At 35.6% G+C, this 12,617-nt stretch overlaps 2 protein-coding genes across 2 annotated transcripts in view; one reads left to right on the top strand and one right to left on the bottom strand.

The window, feature by feature from the left end:
- The window catches only part of LOC147647145 (uncharacterized), a 446,158-nt gene that overhangs the window by 269,091 nt on the left and 164,450 nt on the right, over positions 1-12,617 (bottom strand). The window lies entirely within an intron of this gene.
- Positions 1-12,617, top strand: part of LOC147647150 (uncharacterized) — a 264,237-nt gene that overhangs the window by 161,258 nt on the left and 90,362 nt on the right. The gene's annotated exons all lie outside the window — the stretch shown is intronic.

Raw genomic sequence — 12,617 nt, 5'->3', positions numbered from 1 at the left:
AATCTTTTCAATATCCTATGAAATTCAAGAAAAATCCCACCAAACTGCAGACAAATCCCACATAATTTCCTAAATTTCCTCAAAACCCCACCAAATTCCAGAAACATCCCAACAAATCGCCACACATTTCCACAAAATCTAAGAAAATCCAACCAAATTCTTCAAGTCTCCTCAAACTCCCACAACATTCCAGAAAATAATACTACAACATTGCAGAAATCTTCTCAAAACACTACCAAATTCCAGATACATCTCTAAAAATCCAATGAATATCCCACAATAATCTAAGAAAAATCCCACACAATTCCACAAAATTGCAGAAATCTTCTCAAAACCCCACCAAATTCCAGTCACATCCCACCAAATCCCCACACATATCCACAAAATCTAAGAAAATACCTCAAAATTCTTCATGTCTCCTCAAAATTCCACAAAACTCCCACAAAATCTTTTCAATATCCTACCAAATTCAAGAAAAACCCCACCAAACTGCAGACAAATCCCACATAATTTCCTAAATTTCCTCAAAACCCCACCAAATTCCAGTGACATCCCTCAAAATCGCCACACATTTCCACAAAATCTAAGAAAAATGCCACAAAATTCTTCAACTCTCCTCAAAATCCCACAACATTCCAGAAAAAAATACCACAATATTGCAGAAATCTTCTCAAAACCCCACCAAATTCCAGTCACATCCCTCCGATTCCCCACGCATTTGCACAAAAGCTAAGAAAATACCTCAATATTCTTCATGTCTCTTCAAAATCTCTCAAAATTCCACAAAACACCCAGAAAATCTTCACAATATCCTATGAAATTCAGGAAAAATCCCACCAAATTCCAGAAAAATCCCACACAATTCTGAAATATTACCAAAACCCCACCAAATTCCAGAAACATCCCACCAAACGCCGCAAATTTCCACAAAATCTAAGAAAAATTACACAAAATTTTTCAAGTCTCTTCAAAGTCCAAAAAATACTACAAAACTCAAAAAAATCTATTCATTATCCTATGAAATTAAAGAAAAATTCAAAAAAATGCTGAAAATTCCCACATAATATCCTACAGATTTTCTGAAAACCGCACTAAATTCCAGAAACATCCCACCAAATCGCCACACATTTCCACAAAATCGAAGAAAATCCCACAAAAGTCTTCATTTCTCCTGAAAACCCACAAAATTCCAGAAAACTCCTAAAAAATCTTTTCAATATCCTACCAAATTCAAGAAAAATCCCACCAAACTGCAGACAAATCCCACACAATTTCATATATTTCCTCAAAGCCCCACCAAATTCCACAATTATCTCACCAAATCCCCACAAATTTCCACAAAATCTAAAAAAAATCCCACAAAATTCTTCAAGTCTCCTCAAACTCCCACAACATTCTAGAAAAAAACACCACAACAATGCAGAAATCTTCTCAAAATTCCACCAAATTCCAGAAACATCTCAAAAAATGCCCTGAATATCCCACAATAATCTAAGAAAAATCCCACACCATTCCACAAAATTGCAGAAATATTCTCAAAACCCCACCAAATTCCAAAAACATCTCAAAAAATGCCCTGAATATCCCACAATAATCTAAGAAAAATCCCACACAATTCCACAAAATTGCAGAAATCTTCTCAAAACCCCACCAAATTCCCGTCACATCCCACCAAATCCCCACACATATCCACAAAATCTAAGAAAATACCTCAAAATTCTTCATGTCTCCTCAAAATCCCACTACATTCCAGAAAACTCCCACAAAATCTTCTCAATATCCTACCAAATTCAAGAAAAATCCCATCAAACTGCAGACAAATCCCACATAATTTCCTAAATTTCCTCAAAACCCCACCAAATTCCAGAAACATCCCACTAAAACTCCACAAATTTCCATAAAATCTAAGAAAATACCTCAAAATTCTTCATGTCGCCTAAAAATCCCACTACATTCCAGAAAAATCCCACAAAATCTTCTCAATATCCTATGAAATTCAAGAAAAATCCCACCAAACTGCAGACAAATCCCACACAACTTCATAAATTTCCTCAAAACCCCACCAAATTCCAGTCACATCCCACCAAATCGCCCCAAATTTCCACAGCATCTAAGAAAAATCCCACAGAATTCTTCAAGACTCCAATATATCCCACAACATTCCAGAAAAAAATCCCACCAAATTCCAAAAATCTTCTCAAAACCCCAACAAATTCCAGTCACATCTCACCAAATCCCCACACATATCCACAAAATCTAAGAAAATAACTCAAAATTCTTCATGTCGCCTAAAAATCCCTCAAAATTCTACAAAACTCCTACCAAAATCTTCTCAATATCCTATGAAATTCAAGAAAAATCCCACCAAACTGCAGACAAATCCCACATAATTTCCTAAATTTCCTCAAAACCACACCAAATTCCAGAAACATCCCAACAAATCGCCACACATTTCCACAAAATCTAAGAAAAATCCCACAAAATTCCTCAAGTCTCCTCAAACTCCCACAACATTCCAGAAAAAAGTACCGCACAATGACCTAAATTTTCTGAAAACCCTGCCAAATTCCAGAAACATCTCAAAAAATCCCCGAAATATCCCACAAAATCTAAGAAAAATTCTACAAAATTCTTCATGTCTCCTCAAAATCCCACAACATTCCAGAAAAAAATACCACAACATTGCAGAAATCTTCTCAAAACCCTACCAAATTCCAGAAACTTCTCAAAAAATCCCCTGAATATCCCACAATAATCTAAGAAAAATCCCACACAATTCCACAAAATTGCAGAAATCTTCTCAAAACCCCACCAAATTCCAGTCACATCCCTCCAATTCCCCACGCATTTGCACAAAATCTAAGAAAATACCTCAATATTCCTCATGTCTCTTCAAAATCTCTCAAAATTCCGCAAAATACCCAGAAAATCTTCACAATATCCTATGAAATTGAGGAAAAATCCCACCAAATTGCAGAAAAATCCCACACAATTCTGAAATATTACCAAAACCCCACCAAATTCCAGAAACATCCCACCAAATCGCCGCAACTTTCCACAAAATCTAAGAAAAATTACACAAAATTTTTCAAGTCTCTTCAAAGTCCAAAAAATACTACAAAACTCAAAAAAATCTATTCATTATCCTATGAAATTAAAGAAAAATTCAAAAAAATGCTGAAAATTCCCACATAATATCCTACAGATTTTCTGAAAACCGCACTAAATTCCAGAAACATCCCACCAAATCGCCACACATTTCCACAAAATCGAAGAAAATCCCACAAAAGTCTTCATTTCTCCTGAAAACCCCACAAAATTCCAGAAAACTCCCAAAAAATCTTTTCAATATCCTACCAAATTCAAGAAAAATCCCACCAAACTGCAGACAAATCCCACACAATTTCATATATTTCCTCAAAGCCCCACCAAATTCCACAATCATCCCACCAAATCCTCACAAATTTCCACAAAATCTAAGAAAAATTCCACAAAATTCTTCAAGTCTCCTCAAAATCCCACAACATTCAAGAAAAAAATACCACACAATGACCTAAATTTTCTGAAAACCCTGCCAAATTCCAGAAACATCTCAAAAAATCCCCTGAATATCCCACAAAATCTAAGAAACATCCCACAAAATTTTTCACGTCTCCTCAAAATACTACAAAATACCACAACATTGGGAAAAAATCACACAAAATTCCAGAAACATCCCACCAAATCACCACACATTACCACAACATCTAAGAAAAATCCCACAATATTCTTCAAGTCTCCTCAAAATCCCACAACATTCCAGAAAAAAAACACCACAACATTGCAGAAATGTTCCAAAAAACCTACCAAATTCCAGAAACATCCCATCAAATCGCCACACATTTCCACAAAATCTAAGAAAATACCTCAAAATTCTTCATGTCTCCTCAAAATCCCACAACATTCCAGAAAACGCCCACAAAATCTTCTCAATATCCTATGAAATTCAAGAAAAATCCCACCAAACTGCAGACAAATCCCACATAATTTCCTAAATTTCCTCAAAACCCCACCAAATTCCAGAAACATCCCAACAAATCGCCACACATTTCCACAAAATCTAGGAAAAATCCCACAAAATTCCTCAAGTCTCCTCAAACTCCCACAACATTCCAGAAAAACGTACCGCACAATGACCTAAATTTTCTGAAAACCCTGCCAAATTCCAGAAACATCTCAAAAAATCCCCGAAATATCCCACAAAATCTAAGAAAAATTCCACAAAATTCTTCATGTCTCCTCAAAATCCCACAACATTCCAGAAAAAAATACCACAACATTGCAGAAATCTTCTCAAAACCCTACCAAATTCCAGAAACTTCTCAAAAAATCCCCTGAATATCCCACAATAATCTAAGAAAAATCCCACACAATTCCACAAAATTGCAGAAATCTTCTCAAAACCCCACCAAATTCCAGTCACATCCCACCAAATACCCACACATTTCCACAAAATCTAAGAAAATACCTCAAAATTCTTCATGTCTCCTCAAAATCCCTCCAAATCCTGCAAAATTCCCACAAAATCTTTTCAATATCCTATGAAATTCAAGAAAAATCCCACCAAACTGCAGACAAATCCCACATAATTTCCTAAATTTCCTCAAAACCCCACCAAATTCCAGAAACATCCCAACAAATCGCCACACATTTCCACAAAATCTAAGAAAATCCAACCAAATTCTTCAAGTCTCCTCAAACTCCCACAACATTCCAGAAAATAATACTACAACATTGCAGAAATCTTCTCAAAACACTACCAAATTCCAGATACATCTCTAAAAATCCAATGAATATCCCACAATAATCTAAGAAAAATCCCACACAATTCCACAAAATTGCAGAAATCTTCTCAAAACCCCACCAAATTCCAGTCACATCCCACCAAATCCCCACACATATCCACAAAATCTAAGAAAATACCTCAAAATTCTTCATGTCTCCTCAAAATTCCACAAAACTCCCACAAAATATTTTCAATATCCTACCAAATTCAAGAAAAACCCCACCAAACTGCAGACAAATCCCACATAATTTCCTAAATTTCCTCAAAACCCCACCAAATTCCAGTGACATCCCTCAAAATCGCCACACATTTCCACAAAATCTAAGAAAAATGCCACAAAATTCTTCAACTCTCCTCAAAATCCCACAACATTCCAGAAAAAAATACCACAATATTGCAGAAATCTTCTCAAAACCCCACCAAATTCCAGTCACATCCCTCCGATTCCCCACGCATTTGCACAAAAGCTAAGAAAATACCTCAATATTCTTCATGTCTCTTCAAAATCTCTCAAAATTCCACAAAACACCCAGAAAATCTTCACAATATCCTATGAAATTCAGGAAAAATCCCACCAAATTCCAGAAAAATCCCACACAATTCTGAAATATTACCAAAACCCCACCAAATTCCAGAAACATCCCACCAAACGCCGCAAATTTCCACAAAATCTAAGAAAAATTACACAAAATTTTTCAAGTCTCTTCAAAGTCCAAAAAATACTACAAAACTCAAAAAAATCTATTCATTATCCTATGAAATTAAAGAAAAATTCAAAAAAATGCTGAAAATTCCCACATAATATCCTACAGATTTTCTGAAAACCGCACTAAATTCCAGAAACATCCCACCAAATCGCCACACATTTCCACAAAATCGAAGAAAATCACACAAAAGTCTTCATTTCTCCTGAAAACCCACAAAATTCCAGAAAACTCCTAAAAAATCTTTTCAATATCCTACCAAATTCAAGAAAAATCCCACCAAACTGCAGACAAATCCCACACAATTTCATATATTTCCTCAAAGCCCCACCAAATTCCACAATTATCTCACCAAATCCCCACAAATTTCCACAAAATCTAAAAAAAATCCCACAAAATTCTTCAAGTCTCCTCAAACTCCCACAACATTCTAGAAAAAAACACCACAACAATGCAGAAATCTTCTCAAAATTCCACCAAATTCCAGAAACATCTCAAAAAATGCCCTGAATATCCCACAATAATCTAAGAAAAATCCCACACCATTCCACAAAATTGCAGAAATATTCTCAAAACCCCACCAAATTCCAAAAACATCTCAAAAAATGCCCTGAATATCCCACAATAATCTAAGAAAAATCCCACACAATTCCACAAAATTGCAGAAATCTTCTCAAAACCCCACCAAATTCCCGTCACATCCCACCAAATCCCCACACATATCCACAAAATCTAAGAAAATACCTCAAAATTCTTCATGTCTCCTCAAAATCCCACTACATTCCAGAAAACTCCCACAAAATCTTCTCAATATCCTACCAAATTCAAGAAAAATCCCATCAAACTGCAGACAAATCCCACACAATTTCCTAAATTTCCTCAAAACCCCACCAAATTCCAGAAACATCCCACCAAATCTCCACAAATTTCCACAAAATCTAAGAAAATACCTCAAAATTCTTCATGTCGCCTAAAAATCCCACTACATTCCAGAAAAATCCCACAAAATCTTCTCAATATCCTATGAAATTCAAGAAAAATCCCACCAAACTGCAGACAAATCCCACACAACTTCATAAATTTCCTCAAAACCCCACCAAATTCCAGTCACATCCCACCAAATCGCCCCAAATTTCCACAGCATCTAAGAAAAATCCCACAGAATTCTTCAAGACTCCAATATATCCCACAACATTCCAGAAAAAAATCCCACCACATTCCAAAAATCTTCTCAAAACCCCAACAAATTCCAGTCACATCTCACCAAATCCCCACACATATCCACAAAATCTAAGAAAATAACTCAAAATTCTTCATGTCGCCTAAAAATCCCTCAAAATTCTACAAAACTCCTACCAAAATCTTCTCAATATCCTATGAAATTCAAGAAAAATCCCACCAAACTGCAGACAAATCCCACATAATTTCCTAAATTTCCTCAAAACCACACCAAATTCCAGAAACATCCCAACAAATCGCCACACATTTCCACAAAATCTAAGAAAAATCCCACAAAATTCCTCAAGTCTCCTCAAACTCCCACAACATTCCAGAAAAAAGTACCGCACAATGACCTAAATTTTCTGAAAACCCTGCCAAATTCCAGAAACATCTCAAAAAATCCCCGAAATATCCCACAAAATCTAAGAAAAATTCTACAAAATTCTTCATGTCTCCTCAAAATCCCACAACATTCCAGAAAAAAATACCACAACATTGCAGAAATCTTCTCAAAACCCTACCAAATTCCAGAAACTTCTCAAAAAATCCCCTGAATATCCCACAATCATCTAAGAAAAATCCCACACAATTCCACAAAATTGCAGAAATCTTCTCAAAACCCCACCAAATTCCAGTCACATCCCTCCAACTCCCCACGCATTTGCACAAAATCTAAGAAAATACCTCAATATTCCTCATGTCTCTTCAAAATCTTTCAAAATTCCGCAAAACACCCAGAAAATCTTCACAATATCCTATGAAATTGAGGAAAAATCCCACCAAATTGCAGAAAAATCCCACACAATTCTGAAATATTACCAAAACCCCACCAAATTCCAGAAACATCCCACCAAATCGCCGCAACTTTCACCAAAATCTAAGAAAAATTACACAAAATTTTTCAAGTCTCTTCAAAGTCCAAAAAATACTACAAAACTCAAAAAAATCTATTCATTATCCTATGAAATTAAAGAAAAATTCAAAAAAATGCTGAAAATTCCCACATAATATCCTACAGATTTTCTGAAAACCACACTAAATTCCAGAAACATCCCACCAAATCGCCACACATTTCCACAAAATCGAAGAAAATCCCACAAAAGTCTTCATTTCTCCTGAAAACCCCACAAAATTCCAGAAAACTCCCAAAAAATCTTTTCAATATCCTACCAAATTCAAGAAAAATCCCACCAAACTGCAGACAAATCCCACACAATTTCATATATTTCCTCAAAGCCCCACCAAATTCCACAATCATCCCACCAAATCCTCACAAATTTCCACAAAATCTAAGAAAACTTCCACAAAATTCTTCAAGTCTCCTCAAAATCCCACAACATTCAAGAAAAAAATACCACACAATGACCTAAATTTTCTGAAAACCCTGCCAAATTCCAGAAACATCTCAAAAAATCCCCTGAATATCCCACAAAATCTAAGAAACATCCCACAAAATTTTTCACGTCTCCTCAAAATACTACAAAATACCACAACATTGGGAAAAAATCACACAAAATTCCAGAAACATCCCACCAAATCACCACACATTACCACAACATCTAAGAAAAATCCCACAATATTCTTCAAGTCTCCTCAAAATCCCACAACATTCCAGAAAAAAAACACCACAACATTGCAGAAATGTTCCAAAAAACCTACCAAATTCCAGAAACATCCCATCAAATCGCCACACATTTCCACAAAATCTAAGAAAATACCTCAAAATTCTTCATGTCTCCTCAAAATCCCACAACATTCCAGAAAACGCCCACAAAATCTTCTCAATATCCTATGAAATTCAAGAAAAATCCCACCAAACTGCAGACAAATCCCACATAATTTCCTAAATTTCCTCAAAACCCCACCAAATTCCAGAAACATCCCAACAAATCGCCACACATTTCCACAAAATCTAGGAAAAATCCCACAAAATTCCTCAAGTCTCCTCAAACTCCCACAACATTCCAGAAAAACGTACCGCACAATGACCTAAATTTTCTGAAAACCCTGCCAAATTCCAGAAACATCTCAAAAAATCCCCGAAATATCCCACAAAATCTAAGAAAAATTCCACAAAATTCTTCATGTCTCCTCAAAATCCCACAACATTCCAGAAAAAAATACCACAACATTGCAGAAATCTTCTCAAAACCCTACCAAATTCCAGAAACTTCTCAAAAAATCCCCTGAATATCCCACAATAATCTAAGAAAAATCCCACACAATTCCACAAAATTGCAGAAATCTTCTCAAAACCCCACCAAATTCCAGTCACATCCCACCAAATACCCACACATTTCCACAAAATCTAAGAAAATACCTCAAAATTCTTCATGTCTCCTCAAAATCCCTCCAAATCCTGCAAAATTCCCACAAAATCTTTTCAATATCCTATGAAATTCAAGAAAAATCCCACCAAACTGCAGACAAATCCCACATAATTTCCTAAATTTCCTCAAAACCCCACCAAATTCCAGAAACATCCCAACAAATCGCCACACATTTCCACAAAATCTAAGAAAATCCAACCAAATTCTTCAAGTCTCCTCAAACTCCCACAACATTCCAGAAAATAATACTACAACATTGCAGAAATCTTCTCAAAACACTACCAAATTCCAGATACATCTCTAAAAATCCAATGAATATCCCACAATAATCTAAGAAAAATCCCACACAATTCCACAAAATTGCAGAAATCTTCTCAAAACCCCACCAAATTCCAGTCACATCCCACCAAATCCCCACACATATCCACAAAATCTAAGAAAATACCTCAAAATTCTTCATGTCTCCTCAAAATTCCACAAAACTCCCACAAAATCTTTTCAATATCCTACCAAATTCAAGAAAAACCCCACCAAACTGCAGACAAATCCCACATAATTTCCTAAATTTCCTCAAAACCCCACCAAATTCCAGTGACATCCCTCAAAATCGCCACACATTTCCACAAAATCTAAGAAAAATGCCACAAAATTCTTCAACTCTCCTCAAAATCCCACAACATTCCAGAAAAAAATACCACAATATTGCAGAAATCTTCTCAAAACCCCACCAAATTCCAGTCACATCCCTCCGATTCCCCACGCATTTGCACAAAAGCTAAGAAAATACCTCAATATTCTTCATGTCTCTTCAAAATCTCTCAAAATTCCACAAAACACCCAGAAAATCTTCACAATATCCTATGAAATTCAGGAAAAATCCCACCAAATTCCAGAAAAATCCCACACAATTCTGAAATATTACCAAAACCCCACCAAATTCCAGAAACATCCCACCAAACGCTGCAAATTTCCACAAAATCTAAGAAAAATTACACAAAATTTTTCAAGTCTCTTCAAAGTCCAAAAAATACTACAAAACTCAAAAAAATCTATTCATTATCCTATGAAATTAAAGAAAAATTCAAAAAAATGCTGAAAATTCCCACATAATATCCTACAGATTTTCTGAAACCCGCACTAAATTCCAGAAACATCCCACCAAATCGCCACACATTTCCACAAAATCTAAGAAAAATCCCACAAAATTCCTCAAGTCTCCTCAAACTCCCACAACATTCCAGAAAAAAGTACCGCACAATGACCTAAATTTTCTGAAAACCCTGCCAAATTCCAGAAACATCTCAAAAAATCCCCGAAATATCCCACAAAATCTAAGAAAAATTCTACAAAATTCTTCATGTCTCCTCAAAATCCCACAACATTCCAGAAAAAAATACCACAACATTGCAGAAATCTTCTCAAAACCCTACCAAATTCCAGAAACTTCTCAAAAAATCCCCTGAATATCCCACAATAATCTAAGAAAAATCCCACACAATTCCACAAAATTGCAGAAATCTTCTCAAAACCCCACCAAATTCCAGTCACATCCCTCCAACTCCCCACGCATTTGCACAAAATCTATAAAAAATACCTCAATATTCCTCATGTCTCTTCAAAATCTCTCAAAATTCCGCAAAACACCCAGAAAATCTTCACAATATCCTATGAAATTGAGGAAAAATCCCACCAAATTGCAGAAAAATCCCACACAATTCTGAAATATTACCAAAACCCCACCAAATTCCAGAAACATCCCACCAAATCGCCGCAACTTTCCACAAAATCTAAGAAAAATTACACAAAATTTTTCAAGTCTCTTCAAAGTCCAAAAAATACTACAAAACTCAAAAAAATCTATTCATTATCCTATGAAATTAAAGAAAAATTCAAAAAAATGCTGAAAATTCCCACATAATATCCTACAGATTTTCTGAAAACCGCACTAAATTCCAGAAACATCCCACCAAATCGCCACACATTTCCACAAAATCGAAGAAAATCCCACAAAAGTCTTCATTTCTCCTGAAAACCCCACAAAATTCCAGAAAACTCCCAAAAAATCTTTTCAATATCCTACCAAATTCAAGAAAAATCCCACCAAACTGCAGACAAATCCCACACAATTTCTTAAATTTCCTCAAAACCCCACCAAATTCCACAATTATCTCACCAAATCCCCACAAATTTCCACAAAATCTAAAAAAAATCCCACAAAATTCTTCAAGTCTCCTCAAACTCCCACAACATTCTAGAAAAAAACACCACAACAATGCAGAAATCTTCTCAAAATTCCACCAAATTCCAGAAACATCTCAAAAAATGCCCTGAATATCCCACAATAATCTAAGAAAAATCCCACCAAATTCCACAAAATTGCAGAAATCTTCTCAAAACCCCACCAAATTCCCGTCACATCCCACCAAATCCCCACACATATCCACAAAATCTAAGAAAATACCTCAAAATTCTTCATGTCTCCTCAAAATCCCACTACATTCCAGAAAACTCCCACAAAATCTTCTCAATATCCTACCAAATTCAAGAAAAATCCCATCAAACTGCAGACAAATCCCACACAATTTCCTAAATTTCCTCAAAACCCCACCAAATTCCAGAAACATCCCACCAAATCTCCACAAATTTCCACAAAATCTAAGAAAATACCTCAAAATTCTTCATGTCGCCTAAAAATCCCACTACATTCCAGAAAAATCCCACAAAATCTTCTCAATATCCTATGAAATTCAAGAAAAATCCCACCAAACTGCAGACAAATCCCACACAACTTCATAAATTTCCTCAAAACCCCACCAAATTCCAGTCACATCCCACCAAATCGCCCCAAATTTCCACAGCATCTAAGAAAAATCCCACAGAATTCTTCAAGACTCCAATATATCCCACAACATTCCAGAAAAAAATCCCACCACATTCCAAAAATCTTCTCAAAACCCCAACAAATTCCAGTCACATCTCACCAAATCCCCACACATATCCACAAAATCTAAGAAAATAACTCAAAATTCTTCATGTCGCCTAAAAATCCCTCAAAATTCTACAAAACTCCTACCAAAATCTTCTCAATATCCTATGAAATTCAAGAAAAATCCCACCAAACTGCAGACAAATCCCACATAATTTCCTAAATTTCCTCAAAACCACACCAAATTCCAGAAACATCCCAACAAATCGCCACACATTTCCACAAAATCTAAGAAAAATCCCACAAAATTCCTCAAGTCTCCTCAAACTCCCACAACATTCCAGAAAAAAGTACCGCACAATGACCTAAATTTTCTGAAAACCCTGCCAAATTCCAGAAACATCTCAAAAAATCCCCGAAATATCCCACAAAATCTAAGAAAAATTCTACAAAATTCTTCATGTCTCCTCAAAATCCCACAACATTCCAGAAAAAAATACCACAACATTGCAGAAATCTTCTCAAAACCCTACCAAATTCCAGAAACTTCTCAAAAAATCCCCTGAATATCCCACAATAATCTAAGAAAAATCCCACACAATTCCACAAAA

The sequence above is a fragment of the Cyanistes caeruleus genome, unplaced genomic scaffold, assembly GCF_971803275.1.
Source record: "Cyanistes caeruleus unplaced genomic scaffold, bCyaCae1.hap1.1 HAP1_SCAFFOLD_65, whole genome shotgun sequence".
Lineage (NCBI taxonomy): Eukaryota > Metazoa > Chordata > Aves > Passeriformes > Paridae > Cyanistes > Cyanistes caeruleus.
The sequence above is the reverse complement of the archived record's forward strand: the minus strand, read 5'-3'. Positions and strand labels throughout refer to the sequence as shown.